The sequence below is a fragment of the Pan troglodytes genome, chromosome 7 (assembly GCF_028858775.2).
Source record: "Pan troglodytes isolate AG18354 chromosome 7, NHGRI_mPanTro3-v2.0_pri, whole genome shotgun sequence".
Classification (NCBI taxonomy): Eukaryota; Metazoa; Chordata; class Mammalia; order Primates; family Hominidae; genus Pan; species Pan troglodytes.
In genome coordinates this window covers 121,080,056-121,098,761 of record NC_072405.2, presented here as the reverse complement: position 1 = coordinate 121,098,761, position 18,706 = coordinate 121,080,056, and the positions used below count along the sequence as shown (strand labels likewise).

Sequence of the window (18,706 nt, the reverse complement as noted above, 5' to 3'; positions counted from 1 at the left end):
AAGGGCATTTTAAGGAGTGCCCAAACAGCAAGAGGAAGCCACCTTGACCCTGTCCAGCCTGTGGTGGAGACCACTGGAGATCAAACTGACCCCGGAGGTAGAGGTCACCAGGTTCGGAACCAGTTTCACAGATATTCCAGCAGGACCGATGGATCCCAGGGCTCAAACCCCCGGCTTCAGTAGCTCAAACTGCCATTACAGCACAAGAGCCCTGGGTGATTCTGTAAACTGAAGGAAGTAAAGTAGACTTCCTTCTAAGCTCTACAGCTAGTCTCTCTCTCTCTCTTCACTTCTCTAATCCAGGCCTCCCCTCTTCCCATAGCACCATAAGGCGCATCTCAGGAAAAACTCTAATCCAACATTTTTCTCAACCTCTTAGTTACAGTTAGGAGAACCTACTGTTTACACATGCCTCCAAGCCATTGTCACCATGGCTCTACTAGTCAGAAAAGCCTCAAAATTAGCCCTAGGAAATAACTGTTTATACCCAACATAATGTGGCAAAATTAGTGTACTCTAGGGGGAGCCCTTAGCTCACAAACAGCCAGTAAAGCAAGCGATGCGTAAAGGCAGGATATGCACTAGTCACTCTAAATAACATCTCTCTCCAGGCACAAGTGCTCAATTAGCTGGACTAATAGCTCTTACAGAGCAGTTAAATTAAGCACGGGAAAGGTAGTTAACATTCACACTGACTCCAAGTATTCTTTCTTAGTTCTCCATGCTCATGCTGCCCTTTAAAAGGAAAGACATTTTCTTACCACTAATGAATCTTCTATAAAATATCACCAGGAAATAAATAGGTTACTGTCCTCAGTTTTCCCTCCACAAGAAATATGAGTGATACATTATATGGAACATCAAAAGTGAACAAATAAAGCAGCCAAAGGAAATAGGTTAGCTAATGAGGCACATAAGTGAGCAGCAAGGAAGCTTCAAGGCATCAGCACACTTGAAGCCCTTCTAATCTAGGAAGGCTCCATAAGACAAATTAAACCTCAGTATTCCCCTGCAGACATAAAATAGGCCGCTTCTCAAGGGTATTCTTTCCAGCCCTCAGGATGGGGGCAGTCAGAGGATGGCAAACTCCATTTGTTAGCCTCCAGCCAATGGAAAGTCCTTAAAATCCTTAGCCAAGCTTTTCACTTAAGAAAGGATAAAACTTATCAATGTGCTCAGAGATTGTTTTCAGGAAGAAAACCTCTAAATTGGTTAAGCATGTAGCCTCTCTAGCTCACTTCCAACAGGAATTAACACAACTAGCAAAAGCCCAACCCCAATAAAATAGGACCACTTTTACTTAACCCAGGACATTTGGTATTAGTGAAAATCTCCTCTCTCTCTCCTTCCCTAAACCCAAGCTAGAAAGGGCCCCACACTGTTCTTCTTTCAACCCCCCTGGCAGTAAAAGTTACAGGTATCAACTTCTGAATGCGTCACACTCAACTCAAAGCCTGAAGAGCTGAGGAAGGAACCCCTGACAGGCCAGAGGAATGTCCTGAATAGCGATGTGAAGAAACAGAAGATCTTGAGCTGATAATCATAAAAGATAAGCAACTGAGTGAACGCTACTCATCCTACTCAGTCCCGTTCCACCTTACCAGATACTTCTTTATCATTTCTACCTTTCCTCTCAAAATTCACTGCCAAATATTAGAACTCCTTTTTAAAGCATACATGCAGGGAGATTTTAATTATATATGGGATTGCATTTGTAACATCATAAATCCCCAAAGGGAAATATTATATCTTGGCAAGTAAAGTTTTAAATGTAAATTATTTTATTATACCACTCTTGCAGTAATTGTTATACTTACTCTACTATTTGCAATAGAACTATACACTGTGGAACCCACAATGTGAAATTCTGGTTGTAAAACTCTACTTGCTACAATATTTTGCCTAATTATCATCTTTATAACAGGATTAATAATTGCAGGAAAGATTTAATCAAGGTTTTTTGCTTATAGCAGGAGTAATAGTTATAGACAAGAAGTAAGCATGAAAGTTTTGCTATCATTAAGTTTGTTATAACTTTTTATTAAAGATTGGTAATGTAGTGGACTCTTAAGCTATGAAAAGAAAATTATAAAGAAAGAGATTTTATATAAGGAAGGATCTTATATGGCAAATTCTTGTCCTAAAACGAAATGACTGGTTGTTTAATGGAAGGATGTATAGGACAAATCAGAAAGTTTAAGTATGTTGTAAGATTGTCTATGGAAGTCATGAAATAATTTAATAATTAAATGAAAGGAATTGCCAAGATTAACACTAAATTTAACTACCTGATAATATATTTCTCCCAATCGTATTCCAAGTTATAAAAATGGCCTAAATCTAAAATTATTCCCTAATGACAAGTCAAGGGAGGCATGTATGTTTTTTCTCAAATAAAATGTTACTGCCATATTAATATTTCTGGTATTGTACAGTGACATCTGGTGGAGGGAAAGTGATATTACAATCAATTGGTGTAACTAATAGCCATCAAACTCTAGTATATAACATAGTTATGGTCCATAATAACCCCACTAATAGTGGTAATCTTAATACTCATATTCTAGCCCTATGTTTTAAACCTTCTTATAAAATTTGTCTCTTTTCACTGAGAAGCAAACTCCAAATGGTGCTGCGAACAGAGCCGCACACGGACTTGCCATTCTTCTGAGAACCCTTAGATCAGCCTCAGGAGGAGCCCCAACTGCTGTCCCCTCACGTGATGCCCCTTTTAAGCAGGAAGTAGCCAGAAAGAATCGCCATCCAACACCCCCTAAAAGCAGTTAGGGTTACATCTCCTGAGGGGAGAATAATACAGGAGTTGTTAAGGAATTAAATTTAGGCAGCTAGAAAGGGTAAAAGAGTTCTCAGTGGAATTTTCCTTTAATAAAATGCAGCCCTCAAACCATTTTTCTAACAGAAAGCAGCCTGAAAAGTCAAGCTGAAAGCATAGATATGCGAGCTAGAAGCTTTCCTATTTAAATGCCAGCAGCGCTACCTGGAAACCAGGTACATTTAATATGGCGGTTCCCGCTCCCTTTTTTCTTGTGGCCAGGTGTGCAGGTATCAGGGCACCGGCCAGATGAAACCACTTGTGCAGGTTTCATGGTGACCATCAGGTGGAAGCCGCATTTCCATAATAAAAATTAGGGTGGGAGGGCCACTCTTTTTTTGGCTATGTAAATGGCACACCTGGTCAAAACAATCTCCTGGTCCCGATGTAAATCAATTACTGCCTCCTTAAGCCTCTGTACAAAACCAACCACGTTCTGCCCCTAACCCAGAAACCCTCTCTTGGGCAGCCCACTTTCTCAGCATGAGGAAGCTTTCTCTCTCTCTTCTTCTTCTTTGTCTATTAAACTTTCCACTCCTAAACCCACTCCTCGGCTGTGTCTGCGTCCTGAATTCTTTCTCAGCGTGAGACAACGAACCACGGATAATTCCTCAGACAATGGAGCTGTTTCACTATGACTTCATAACTGGTTTCTGGAGTTCTTTTAAAGGTTTTTTGGACAAATATATGTTGCTAAGTCAGTGCTTCTGTGGGGCAGTGAGGTCTGCGGCTTCTTTTTTTTTTTTTTTTTTTGAGATGGAGTCTGCGGCTTCTTATACTACCAAACAGCTGACATTATCCGTGATAAAAGCTCACGTTTTTAATATCAAAACCAGATTATTCATGTAATAATATGACTTCCATGATTTTGTATGTATACATATATTCGATTTTTTATTCATTTGTAATTTCCTGATTGTGAGATAAATGGCATTACATTTTTCAAGAATGTTAAATAGACATGAGCCTCTCATTTATATCATTACTCACTGAGTAATGATAACTGATAACATTGATACAATTACTATTTATTGCAGTGACAGAACTTCCTAAAAATCTGTTGGATTTGTTCAAATTCTAATAAGCCTATGAAACACATAGCATATTAAAATTATTGGTCAGTGAAGAGCAGGTGAAGAAATCCAATTCAAGAAATTACTAGCCTCCAAATAAAAAATCATATTTTTTCAAAATTGATTAGTTTAATGAAATAGCATTTTTATCTTTGGAGCCCTGAGGTTTGAGAACCTGATGAGTACATCTAAGTTTTAAATATTCCAAAATGTTAGCTTATAAACTAACATAAATCTCAAAATAATTATGGACATTTTTGGGAGAAAAAAGATGACAATTTCGACAGGATGAGAGGAATTAACTGGTACATTTTTTGGACATCAAATTAAAAATTAAATTTTTCTCAGTTAGTCCTCTTGCCTTTCTACTTCTCTTACTCTGTCTACTGAAGCTATCAAACCCCCACCGCAAAATTTTGCTATCTTCTACCTTCTTTTCCCCTTTAATGGAAACTTTATACTTTCTAATGCCTCACTTTCTCTTTCACTTGCCTTAAGGCTATAATATAATTTAGATATTTATTTTGGTTTTCCTAGCATAAGATTATTATAATATCACGAAGTTGTGTATTTTTATGAATACACTTAACACATATTTTGTCTTATTCTTAAACAATGCTTTGAAACATACTATACATATTGTACAGGGTACATACATTATGGTGTAATGTACATTGTGCATATGTTTTCATACTCTAAGTTTGTAAATACTCTTTCCAGAAAGAGAAGTAAGACACTGGCTCTAGTCTCTCTAATAGTTGGCAAGTTCATAGTAACTGTATTTACATCTCATCACATCCAAAACAGGGCCATAAAAAAAACATTTGCTATATGATGCTTGATGTGGTGATAATAGATTTTAGGCTAGAGAAAATTAAAAATTACAGTCTTATAATTTTGAACATCATTTCTTATCTCAAAGTTATTACATAACTGCTATAGTCAAGCTGTTATGTACGAAATCTATGCTTTCCTAACATAACAGTGTATAATATAGTATTAACCACTGAAGTTATTTTCAGTTGCATATTTTGATTAGATTTCAATTTTTTAAACTACATGAAAGTCTCTAAACCATTTTCAGATTCAGAAACCTTATTTTAAATATATATGTTCAGGAATTTCTATTTCTGCTACAGTATGAAGACCTTAGAAGGCATCACTGTCATCCTTCCTTCAAGAAAAAAGAAAAACGGAACAAACTAAAAATCGAAAAGCATTCTTAAGTGCATCCTAGAATTAAGGTTACATAACGGACTGATGCTCTTAAAAGCAGAGAGACTTTCAAATACAGAAAGTTGCAGCTCACCAAGAACAGAAGATGCTAGAAGAGGAAGAAGAGGAAAACTTAAACGGTTGCTGATCAAGTGTTGGTCACGTTGTGTGTAGAAGCTTCAGAGTTAAAAACTACTGAAGATTCAGCCTTAAGGGTCACTGTAGTGAGCTTTATCCCCAGGAGCTCATCCAGATTCTCACGGTGAAAATATGAAAAAAGCCCCTCATGCTTCAGCAAAAGGAGAGGAAAACTAACCATCATGGCGAATGCTCATGAGAAAGTAACTAATTTGAAATATACTAAAAGATTATTTTTCTCTGTCCTCAAAGGAAACCACTTTGCACGAAGTTAACTAAAGTAAAGGTAGGTAAATACTCAGTTTCAGCCTTCTCTGGTCTTAGTTGAGAAAGTTAGTTCTGTGTGTATGGTGTCAGTCTGTGTGTGTGGTGTGGGAGGACGGAGGGACTGAGGGGCACTTACAAACATCACACCCTAGGGACACAGGCCCACTAAAAGACTGAGACTGAATCATGGCATTATTGAATGCTTCCTCTCCCCACACACCTTACCACCACATCAACAGAGTATCTGTGTCATAGCAGAAGATTACATCTGATAGAACTACAAGGCTCAGAGTATATTTAATGAAGAATTTCTAGGGAAACCTAAAGACAACAGGAAAGACAAAACAAAGGCAGCAGAGGAAATTTAAGTCATGCATTGGTGCGCACAGCAAACAGTAAAGACTAAACAACTCTCAACCTCGTGAATGTAAACTCTTATACACAATTTCTATTTCCAAATATAACATATCTGACTTCCAGCAACAACAAAAAATTACAAGGCATGTTTCAAGGCAAGAGAAAATATAATCTGGATAGACAATGAAATTTCAATTTCTTAGAAAAATTCAAACAAGGTGGTAATATAGTCATTTTTAAAGAAAACAAGCATGCTTTGGGAGGCTGAGGTGGGGTGATCACTTGAGTTCAGGAGTTTGAGACCAGCCTGGCCAACATGGTGAAACCTCATCTCTACTAAAAAACACAAAAAATTAGCCGAGCATGGTGATGGGTGCCTGTAATCCCAGCTACTCGGGAGGCTGAGGCAGTAGAATCCCTTGAACCTGGGAGGCGGAGGTTGCAGTGAGCTAACACTATTGACTCCAGCCTAAGGAAGAGGAGTAAAATTCCAGCTCAAAAAAAAAAAAAAAGGAAAAAAATGACCTAAACAAGTTACTTGATGATTAGTTTGATGGCAACAGAATATGCAATTTTTGAAACACCAGAAAAATAAGTTTGTTTTCTTATTAATACAAATTATAAATGTGATGCAGGGAGTGAAGTTTCCTAAGGAAAATTGACAAGATTGGCTGCTAAAATGCCCTTTCTTTTCATGAAAAATGTACATTGCAAAATTTTGAGTGAATTATATTCTTTTAAATTTTTGGATGATGGTGGGTTTTATGTGTGTAAATTTCATATTTCTCAAAGAAAATAGCATTATTTGGAGTTGTCTAAATGGCACAGTGAGATCAGAGGAGTTAATTTCAGGAGGGTTGAACAAAAAAATTTATTCAATCTCAAATTGTGATATCAGATTAACATTTTTTACTTTTATTAAAATATATGTTTTTAATTGTCATTGCTTTTCTTAGAGGTAATCCCTGTGCTTTACCTTTTGATAATTATTTTTATGCTTTTTTGTTTAATAGTTGTATGCATCTCTACATAACAGAGTTAAGTTTTGCTCAATTTAAACTAATGTGGATACAATCTTAACGGATGTATTATATTTGATGTTGTCTTGTTTGCTTCATATTATGTTTTATAGATTAATCCCTGTCATAATTTATAATTTTTAGTTTTCATTCTTCTCTGATATTTATTATATGTATGTAAAATATTTATTTTGCAATTTTATTCTTGATGGATGACTATTACAAACAATTAATTATAGGCATTCTTAAACATGAACACTGGAATGAAACATGTTTACAAGTAGAAAGAATATTGTATAGATAAATGAAAATTTATTCACTGAGAGACCTACTTTTTAAAGTGTAAATGTGTATATAAACATGTCTTAACATTTTAGAAGCCTACTCTGCACAGACTTACAACACAATTGTTCAAGGGAAAATATTATTATTGAACAAAAAACTTTGGATTACAGTTCAATGGTAATGTTACAAAACTAAAGATCAAGCTAAACTACAGATTAACTCTTTTCACCCTTTTTGACCTCAGCACTTTCTTTTGAGCATCTAGACTAAAAATGGTAGTCTTGCTAACTGCCAATTGGCAATTGGCTTTTTGGGGGCTCTTCAGAAACTAATGTCAAATTGACTTTGCTGTTCAATAGCACATTATTTGAAATAAATGATATATTTATGGATTTGGAAAATTCACTTGGGCCCCACAACATATACTCCTGAATGTCTGAATATTTTCTTTTTTAATTTGTATTGCTATAGCCTCTGTCTAATTATTAGGCCAAAAAGAGTAATCAACAATTATTTTTGAGATAATATATTCATTTAGTCAAATAATAAGATCTATAATATTTATTTATAAGAATTTGTAAATATTTTTCAAAATCAGTTTCCTTGAGACCTCAGGTATATAGTCACAGAGCACAAAGTATGAGAGCCAGGAAGTTGACAAGATTGTGGAGAGGAGGAAAAATACTATTAATGTGAGAGGTGCATATATTTTTTATTTGTGAGGGAATAGCCTGCTGACAACTTTGATGGTCACTGAATGTGTGTAGGGGATCTAAGTAAACATGATGAGACATAAAATATTTGAACTACATCTGAAGTTGCTTAAGTTAAAATTCATGCTGGATGCTTTTTAGAGTCTCTTTATGGCTTTCTGATTTTTACCACTTTGGAGCTTTTTAGATTTTTTTTTTTTTTTTTTTTGCCAGTGATAGATTGCGATGTCTGCCACAAACACATTTGCCTGAAAAGTGAGATAGAGATTATTTAACAGGGAATTTTTTATTACTCTTTTCATCACACATTTATTTGCATCATCTGTTTTTATACTAACTAAATATTTTAACCAGCAGCTATTTCCCTGAAAAGGCCCAAAATAGCTCATCGAACTAAAATCCACCATACCTCATTATTGTCCATCTGATTCTGAAACCTGTAATATGTATGTAATATTTTTACCACTTAACTGCAATGAAAAAATGTAACTTTTTAAAAATTATGTTGTTTTTCTACTGTCCTTTTCATGGTTATATGTATATAATTAGCTAAACTTTTTGATTTTAGAATTTTAATTTCTACTTTTAAAGATAAGCTAATGCTAAGGGAGGTAGAATCATTGAAAGATAATAAAGTAAAATGTGTAATATTTGTGATTCTGAAGTAAGACTTTTATAATAGACATCATCTTAATATGTTTCTGTAATTTTGGCCAAGAAGAACATCAGCTTGTTAATACATACTTTTGTTCAGCTTTTATAGTTTTGTATCACCAGCTTACAAAAGTTGCATGTTTATAAAATTCTTACAAAAATAAAATTTTGCAAATGGCAAGTAAATAATCAATTGCTAAAAAGAGGGTAATAATGTAACTATTGCAATTATGGCCTTTTGTTGTGGCTAGACCTTAATATGTTGAGAAAAGGCATTGCAAAGCAGACTATAGAGGTATTTATCTTAGTTGGCAATTCTGAAATATCAGTTGCTATTGAAATTCAGTATGATTCAAATGGTCCCAGATTTATTAATTTATCCTGGTGTACCTTGCTGAAAAGTACTCTTATCTGATGTAAGGAAGGAAAACCTTGCCATGGCTTTGAGTTTCTAGAATGTCAATCTGTATTCACAAGATTGCCATAAACTTAAACCAATAGCACTAAAGCATGTGAATAATGTATTTGCTGATAATTTAGTATACTAAAAATAGTAGTATAAAGAGAACGTTGATGGTTGATGAGTATACATGTTATTTCCAAGGTGTACATAGTTTTCACATTTTCAAAAAGATATCACATTCTGATTTTATTATCTTTTTATTAACTTATTTAATATATATCATTTCATATAACATTAAAATTTTCACAGAATATATCTGACAATATAAATAATATAGCATAGAAATTATTTCAAACGCTTCAGCTTTCTGTTTACCATAAAATCCACTGAAGTAATTAACTGAATGTGGAAAAAATGACAGTTAAATATTTCACTGATTCAATATAATGTCAGAAAATAACTCATTCATTATACAAGATGTCTCAATAAAATAGTAATTTGAGATGCTAATTTCTAAAATAATAAGTAAATGCTTATTTCTAAGTTCTAGAGCACATATGAAATACAATTAGAGTTACACATTTTAATTACCATAATTACAAAATATTTTGGCTTCCTAAAATCCTTTAAAGGCTCTCACAGTCCTGGAGTTTTTCAATCTAGTCCTCTGTCATTTTTGCAACCTCTTTTGATCAGATTTTTTTTTTTTTTTTTTTTTTTTTTTGCTTTACTTACCCACAAATTCATGTTATATCTGGAACTGTGGAATGTATTACAAATTTTATCCATATTTATTCTTTAGAGATTTTGTTTTGAAAGAATACTGTATATTGGTCAACTGCTGACTAGTATAGAGTACAAAGCCTCTTTGAATATTTATCTACTTGATAAATTTTTGTAATTATTGTAGGGACATCTGTTGAGCTTTAAATATTATACCTCTAAAATTGGCAAATGAACACTAAAATGTATATTTATATCATTAAATCTTTAAAAAATGGGCGATAATTTTTATATTGATGAATTAGATAAAGTTTATGTGAAAAATTCTCCCTGCTTATAAAAGGGAACCATAATATTATGCATAAGAAAGGTGGTTAAGAGTCTTGGCTATGCGGGCTCTTTTTTGTTTCCATATGAAATGTAAAGTAGTTTTTTCCAATTCTGTGATGAAAGTCAATGGTAGCTTGATGGTGATAGCATTGAATCTACAAATTACTTTGGGCAGTATGGCCATTTTCACGATACTGATTCTTCCTATCCATGAGCATAGAATGTTTTTTTCATTTGTTTTTGTCTTTTCTGTGGGGTCCAGCCCTACAGTGCCTGTGGGTTTTCCTCCTCGTGTGCAGAGACGAGAGATCGTAGAAATAAAGACACAAGACTAAGAAATAGAAGAAAAGACAGCTGGGCCCGGGGGACCACTACCACCAAGATGCGGAGACCGGTGGCGGCCCCGAATGCCTGGCTTGGATGTTATTTATTATATACAAGGCAAGAGGGCAGGGTAAGGAGTGTGAGTCATCTCCAATGATAGGTAAGGTCACGTGAGTCATGTGTCCACCGGACAGGGGGCCCTTCCCTGTTTGGTAGCCGAGGCGGAGAGAGAGAGGGCACAACTTACGTCATTATTTCTTCTATGCATTTCTCGGAGAGATCAAAGATTTGAATATTCTCACTAATTCTGCTACTGTTATCTAGAAGTCGGAGCCAGGTATACAGGGCGGAACATGAAAGTGGACCAGGAGCGTGACCGCGGAAGCACAGCATCACAGGGAGACGTTTAGGCCTCTGGATGGTTGCGGGTGAGCTTGACTGATGTCAGGCCTTCCACAAGAGGTGGTGGAACAGTCTTCTCTAACTCCCCCAGGGAAAGGGAGACTCCCTTTCCCGGTCAGCTAAGTTCCCAGGCACTGGTGCTACTGCTAGGCCAAGGTCTGCTAAGGAACAGGTGCCTTCCCAGGCACTGTCGTTACCGCTAGACCAAGGAGCCCTCTAGTGGCCCTGTCCGGGCGTGACAGAGGGCTCACACAATTGTCTTCTGGTCACTTCTCACCGTGTCCCTTCATCTCCTATCTCTGTATGGCCTGGTTTTTCCTAGGTTATAAGTGTAGAACAGAGATTATTATAATTTTGGAATAAAGAGTAATGCTACAAACGAATGATTAATAATATTCATATATAATCATATCCATATTCTATTTCTAGTATAACTATTCTTGTTCTATATATTTTCTTTATTATACTGGAACAGCTTGTGCCTCCAGTCTCTTGCCCCGGCACCTGGGTGGCTTGCCGCCCACACTCTCTTACTTCTTGAGCAGTGGTTTGTAGTTCTTCTTGAAGAGGTCCTTCACATCCCTTGTAAGTTGTATTCCTAGGTACTTTATTCTCTTTGTAGCAATTGTGAATTGCGGTTCACTCATGATTTGGCTGTTTGTCTATTATTGGCGTATAGGAATGCTTCTGATTTTTGCACATTGTGAATCGCGGTTCACTCATGATTTGGCTCTCTTTTTGTCTATTATTGGCGTATAGGAATGCTTGTGATTTTTGCACATTGATTTTGTACCCTGAGACTTTGCCGAAGTTGCTTATCACTCTAAGGAGATTTTGGGCTGAGACGATGGGGTTTTCTAAATATACAATCATGTCATCTGCAAACAGAGACAATTTGACTTCCTCTTTTCCTAATTGAATAGCCTTTCTATCTTTCTCTTGCCTGATTCCCCTGGTCAGAACTTTCAATACTATGTTGAATGAGAGTGGTGAGAGAGAGCATCCTTGTCTTCTGCCAGTTTTCAAAAGAATGCTTCCGTTTTTTGCCCATTCAGTATGATATTGGCTGTGGATTTGTCATAAATAGCTCTTATTATTTTGAGATACGTTCCATCAATACCTAGTTTATTGAGAGTTTTTAGCATGAAGAGCTGTTGAATTTTGTCGAAGGCCTTTTCTGCATCTATTGAGATAATCATGTGGTTTTCGTCATTGGTTCTGTTTAGGTGATGGATTACATTTATTGATTTGCATATGTTGAACCAGCCTTGCATCCCAGGGAAGAAGCCGACTTGATCGTGGTGGATAAGCTTTTTGATGTGCTGCTGCATTTGGTTCGCCAGTATTTTATTAAGCATTTTAGCATCGATGTTCATCAGGAATATTGGCTGAAATTTTCTTTTTTTGTTCTGTCTCTGCCAGGTTTTGGTATCAGGATGATGCTGGCCTCATAAAATTAGTTAGGGAGGATTCCCTCCTTCTCTATTGTTTGGAATAGTTTCACAAGGAATGGTACCAGCTCCTCTTTGTACCTCTCGTAGAATTTGTCTGTAAATTCATCTGGTCCTGGACTTTTTTTGGTTGGTAGGCTATTAATTACTGCCTCAATTTCAGAACTTGTTATTGGTCTGTTCAGGGATTCGACTTCTTCCTGGTTTAGTTTTGGAGGGTGTATGTGTCCAGGAGTTTGTACATTTCCTCCAGATTTTCTAGTTTATTTGCGTTTCACATGTGAAAGCTGTTTCACATGGCTTTCAGTATTCCTCTACCTTAACTTAATCTGCCTTATATTTATCTCACTTAACCTTGCTGTAGTTTATGAGTGTTTAGAGTTGCTTTGAATCTTATAATGAAATGATATAAATTAAAATAAACAAGATGTTTTATTTTTCCCTGACACAATAACATAACCTATTTTTTAATTTAAAACCTGTGTAGTTTAACAATGTAAAAATTACTGACCCTTTTAAAAAATTTGCAACAACACATTATTTTGAATTAGAAATTAGTATTAATATAGAATACCATTTTCACACACTCTTGTGAATACTGTCAGTTATTCCTAAAATTAGAGAATAGGAGATGGTAATAATACATTCTGTAAGAGCTGAGAAAAATTAACTTTAGAATATGAATAAACTTTATGTTTATGTCATACTAAAACTTATTTTACTAAATTACTTGTGCAAGCATGTGCACTTGTGTGTTTTATGCTAAACCCATCGAGGTAACTCTGCTTTGTTTTGTATTCAAATCTAAATAAAATTACGTTCAATAAGTTGATTGACTGATTTTAAAGAATCTCTTTGAAAGTGACTATTTCTTTATTCTGTTTTTCCAAAATAAGTTTCAAAGTAATTATGTATCCCGCAATATGCCTTAACAAAATTTTAATAGAAATACAAGCTTAGACCTTGTCAGTTTTAAGTTAGGAATCCATTTACAAATGAAATTTTAAAACCAAAACACATTTATTTAAAACTAATATGCGATCTAGACAATACACTACTCTTATATTACAAAACATTTCTAGGATCTAGAGTCTAGAGGCATACTGGGCTTTGATTTAATTTTAATTCTTTCAACTTCAATCTAGTTTCTGTGGAAAAAGTTATTAGAGATTCTAAACTAACATATTTTCCACTTAAAAACAGGAATAGCAGTAAGAATCTGTTAGATTTTCTGAGTCTTAATTAATGTAGACTATCTGAAAAATTCCCAGGGCAATGTTTGAGATACAGAAGGATGTCAGGCCGGGCGAGGTGGCTCACGCCCGTAATCCCAGCACTTTGGGAGGCCGGGGCAGGCGGATCACAAGGTTAGGAGATCGAGACCATCCTGGCTAACACGGTGAAACCTTGTCTCTAATAAAAATACAAAAAAAATTAGCCAGGCATGGTGGCGGGCACCTGCAGTCCCAGCTACTCGGGAGGCTGAGGCAGGAGAACGGCGTGAACCCAGGAGGTGGAGCTTGCAGTGAGCCAAGATGGCGCCACTGCACTCCAGCATGGGTGACAGAGACAGACTCTGTCTCAAAAAAAAAAAAAAAACCCAAAAAACAAAAGAAGGGTGTCAGTTGACAGTAACCATTACTAATATAAGTGCTTTATTATATCAACTGTAGCAATATTTCATATTTAAATCAAAAGGGCATAAAATATTGGATCAGATTCATGTGTTACACAATGCTGTTTATATATCCATTCTAATAATAATTTGATATATCCAGTTAATAAATATAAACCGCTGATTTTTTTTGCAACCAGAGCCATATTGTTCTGTGCTTTATTGTTAATTTCATACATTCAAAAATACTTGTGTAATGGTTACTCTTCTGTTAACAACGCAAATTGAAAGATTCGCTGATGCCACTTTGAGAATCAAACTTGGTTTTTCTTTGAGAATAAAACTAATGATACAAAATGGGTTTTATCCAGTATCATGACTACTTAACTTTGAAAAAGCACTGGACAGGCAGCACAATATGCATTAACATAGTGGAAGTCTTGTGATTCTGTTGCAACAATTTCGCTATTTCAATTACTTTTGAAAACTAGGTAACAACAAAGAGATTGCCATGGAGGAAATTATCTAAAATACACATACACTCACAATATTTTCATACCATTGTAGGGTGTCATAAATCTTTCTATTGCCTATTAGCTTTGAATCTAATATTTAAATTTGAATCTAAATATGGTTCATTTATTTTGTCTCAAGGTGAGGATTAAACTGCTTTACTAAAACATTATCTTTTCATGGGATTTCCATGCAACTCATTACTATATTTGAACATGATTAATGTTATTTCTGTGACCTGTTTCCTTTTACCATTTGGAGATATTTTACTATTACATTTGAGCTGATGAAAGAGAAGAGAACTTCTTATTAATTGTATGGCACACATTTCTCAGTGCCTCAATTATTTAACATTTAATATAATCAGACACTTTAGAATGCCCATAAGAGATGTGCCTCCTACATGCAGAAATGCATTACCCTGGTTTCTGGTATTCTCTGCTATCAGATTTTAGGACCCAAGAAAACTTTTTATTAAGTATTATTATCTCAGTGGTCCATGACTCAAGCAATTTAGAGTACTGACACCTTTTCTTTCAATGGTATAAGGTCTTCTTACAATGCTCTGCTTTAGTTTCTCTACATTATGTCTTCTTTTCTGAGGAACCCATGGTACCTCCCTTGTCCTCACTAATACTGCAACATATTTTTCTCAATCAGGAAAGAGACTTGTCCTTTCCTCTCCTAGTAGAATGGGATACAGTGTAAGAATCAGAAATATTCCTTGCGATAGTTTGCTGAGAATGATGGTTTCCAGCTTCATCCATGTCCCTACAAAGGACATGAACTCATCATTTTTTATGGCTGCATAGTATTCCATGGTGTATATGTGCCAGATTTTCTTAATCCAGTCTATCATTGTTGGACATTTGGCTTGGTTTCAAGTCTTTGCTATTGTGAATAGTGCTGCAATACCCTAGTGCACATGTACCCTAAAACTTAAAGTATAATAAAAAAAAGAATCAGAAATATTCAATTTCCCTGGTAGAATATGCTAATAATAGGAGGAGATATGATAATATATAGTCTAGCTCCTTTCTTTTCACATTTTAACAAGGCGTCTCACACCATTTTGGGTGGTTGCTATTTCCCACATCAATCTAATCAGAAAGCTTGGGTTTTCACTCATTAGGTACAAGCAAATGAGTGCATCAAACCACCCTCTATTTCTAGTTTTCTTTTTTTTCCTATTTTTTTCTTTCATTCAATAAGCCTTGCACTCCTATATTTCTAGTTTTCTGAATTTTTTTACACCATGAAACAGTGTGAAATTTTGTGAAATGCTTTTTCTGCATACATTATGATAATTATTTTTCCTCTTTATTCTATTGATGTGGTGCATTATTACATATTATATAATATATATCTACATATCTATATTAAATTAATTATAGATTAATTTAATTATAGATGAATTTAATATATCTATATTAATATAATTAAAAAGAACTATACATAATTTAATTTATATTTAATTTATATATTAAAAAGAACTACAGATAACAGCCCTTATAAATATAGAAGAAGGAAAATGCTAGTAAGCCAAACCTACCAGTATATTAAAATGATATATAGATCAATTCAAATCTATATATCTATATAGATATAATATATATTAAATTAATTATATCTCTAAATTAAATTAATCTATATAATCTGTGGTGCATTATTACATTGATTGATTTTCATATGTTAGACCACCATTGCGTTTCTACTTGGTTATGGTGTATAATCATTTAATCATAAAATGCCTGTAATCCCAGCTACTCGGGAGGCTGAGGCAGAAGAATCACTTGAACTCAGGAGATGGAGGTTGCAGTGAGCCGAGATAGTGCCACTACACTCCAGCCTGGTGACAGAACGAGACTCTGTATTACTTAAAAAAAAAAAAAAAAAAAAAAAGACACGCATGATGCATAATACCTACTATGTAAAGTTTTTCTTTATTGGATCACTTTGTTGGCTATCCAGGTTTGTATTTTAACATATTTCTCTAAATTTATTGAATAAAATTAGCATTGATTTTTTAGTTCTTTGCCTTATTTGCTTATTAATAGGAAAAATACGTAAATTCAAGACTAGGCTGCATACTTGGGTTTTGCCTTTATTGCTAAACTTAATCTTTTCAGCTAACACTATTATTTCATGTATAGGAAACTATACTTCACAGCAATGTATTTCAAAGACTATTTCAAAAATCATGTAAACCTGAACCAGGACACAACTCTACTGCAGACTTAAAATTTTTCTACTACAACACACTGCCAAAGGCTGCAAATTTACTTTTATTTCATAGTTAAAACTTTATTGATTTTTTCTTTTTAAGACTTAGTATCTCATTTGATAGAGGTTTAAGTTTTTATAGTACTCCAAATACCTAAATAATAAATTAGTATTTTTGAGATGAAAATTTTAAAAACAGAAGTAGTGATTTGGAATGGAAAATAAACCAGTAACAAATACAAAGAGTATTGTCTTATGACCTAGGAACCTTGATTTTGAGGCAAGGGCAAACACATTGAAATTTTAAAATTAATTTTATATATTTTAATGATTATAAAAATACATATTTGTGGTTGGTAATTTTTAAATTTTTTATTAATATATAATATTTATACATACTTATGGGGTATGTGTGATATTTTGATAAATACATAAAATATGTAATTATTAAGTCTCAGTATTTAGGATATCTATTACCTGGAGCACTTATCATTTCTTGCGTTGGGAACATTTCAAATCTTCTCTTCTGGCAATTTTAAAATATACGGTATATTGTTGTTAACTATAGTGATTCTATTGTGCTAAATAATTTATATTGTGATAAAAGTTTAGCTCTATTTTCATCTTTTGATTTCCATATTTATTAAATGTAAAAAGCATGTATTAACTCCATATTTATAGAAGATAAAGAATAAATAAACTAAATATCATAAACTTTCTGCCTTCATGTTCTTATCGAGTTGTTTGTTTTTCTAGTTATGATGATACTTCTAGTTCTTCTAGTGATCCTATTTCTAACATGAAAAAAAAAAACAGTTCAGCCTCAAAGTCTTGATGCAACAAATACATAGGGGGCTCTATTAAAAAAAACTGTGTATTACTTTTATAATAGTATGTTGCATGCTTTTCTTATACAGATATGAAGGAATTTGAAACATTCGTGTAGTGTAGATGTATTAAATAAAATAGCATTTGTGGAATCACATAGTAAAGAACTTGACATGTACAGGAGCTTGGTGGAAATAAAAAATTATTTTCCCCTGGTTGCTTCCTCATTCATGCTCTAAGTATATGAAGAGCTGCTTTTAGTGAAACTTGCAGCTAACCTACTTGGAAAGTGACCTGTTCCTAAAAGGACTTGCTTTATATTTTCTATGAGTGGGTAAATTTAGAGTGCAAGGGTCTGTGACACTTTGTATGCATTATATCTTTTATCACCATGGTAAGCCTGACATTATTATGCATATTTTATAAGTAAGAGGGAAGTATGGTGGATTAAATAAGTTTCCTAAATTCACCTAGTTGATAAAAAGCAGAACTAAGGTTAGAGCCCAGATTTTTTTCTTAATCTATTCACTAGAGTATATGGTCTATTATGAAAGAGAGTTGCTTATTACAACTATATTAATTATATTTTTAGAAAAGCAACTAGAGAGACTTTTTCCATCAAATTATATGTCTGAAAAGTTTAATGTTTTCACATAATTGACTTAAAAATTGAGAGTTATTATTTTCACCATTTTTATATTTATCATTTTAGAAATTAAAGGATAAATGTGATATATGCTTTTGGAACAAGAGAAATAATAGAATAATATATAAATAAAAATATGTATTTTCTCTGTCTTCCCCTGCTTCATGCCCCATCCCAATAACATAGAATTAACCAAGCTTAATAGTCTGTTTTGTAATCCTCTCAATTTTCTATTTGTTCTTCTGGACCTATACCAGTGTGCACACATGCAATGGAGAATATAGTGCATAAATTAGTCAGAGGCTTTTCTTTTACTTAGTATAGGATAGATATTCCTAAAAATAATTTTAGACTTTATATAGATATATGCATACATGTTTAAATAAAATGTGACATGAAGCATATAACCAGTGCATTTTTATGTTCTTCTGAACTCTTTCTACTAAGGATGCTGCCCACAAGTTCCAGTCATTCAAAAGAAATGACATTTTCTAAAGATTACCCAAGCCCATTGTATAACAAAACCTTTTGATAAATTTTTATGTGCATTTATTATTAGAAATAAAACAAAAAACTCATAATACCAGATAGAGAAGAAACTTTCTGCACATTCTACAGGAATAGACATTTATCCGTCAAAGCTCAGGTCATTCATAATAGTGTAAAATTAGTACACACCATTTCAAATAAAAAA

At 34.1% G+C, this 18,706-nt stretch overlaps 1 long non-coding RNA gene across 1 annotated transcript in view; it reads left to right on the top strand.

The window, feature by feature from the left end:
- Window positions 1-3,471: 3,471 nt before the first annotated feature.
- Window positions 3,472-18,706, top strand: part of LOC107976518 (uncharacterized) — a 40,141-nt gene continuing 24,906 nt past the window's right edge. The window contains exons 1-2 of the long non-coding RNA XR_001720563.3: window positions 3,472-3,703; window positions 5,046-5,545. This is a non-coding gene — a long non-coding RNA (uncharacterized LOC107976518). The remainder of the gene's footprint in view (window positions 3,704-5,045; window positions 5,546-18,706) is intronic.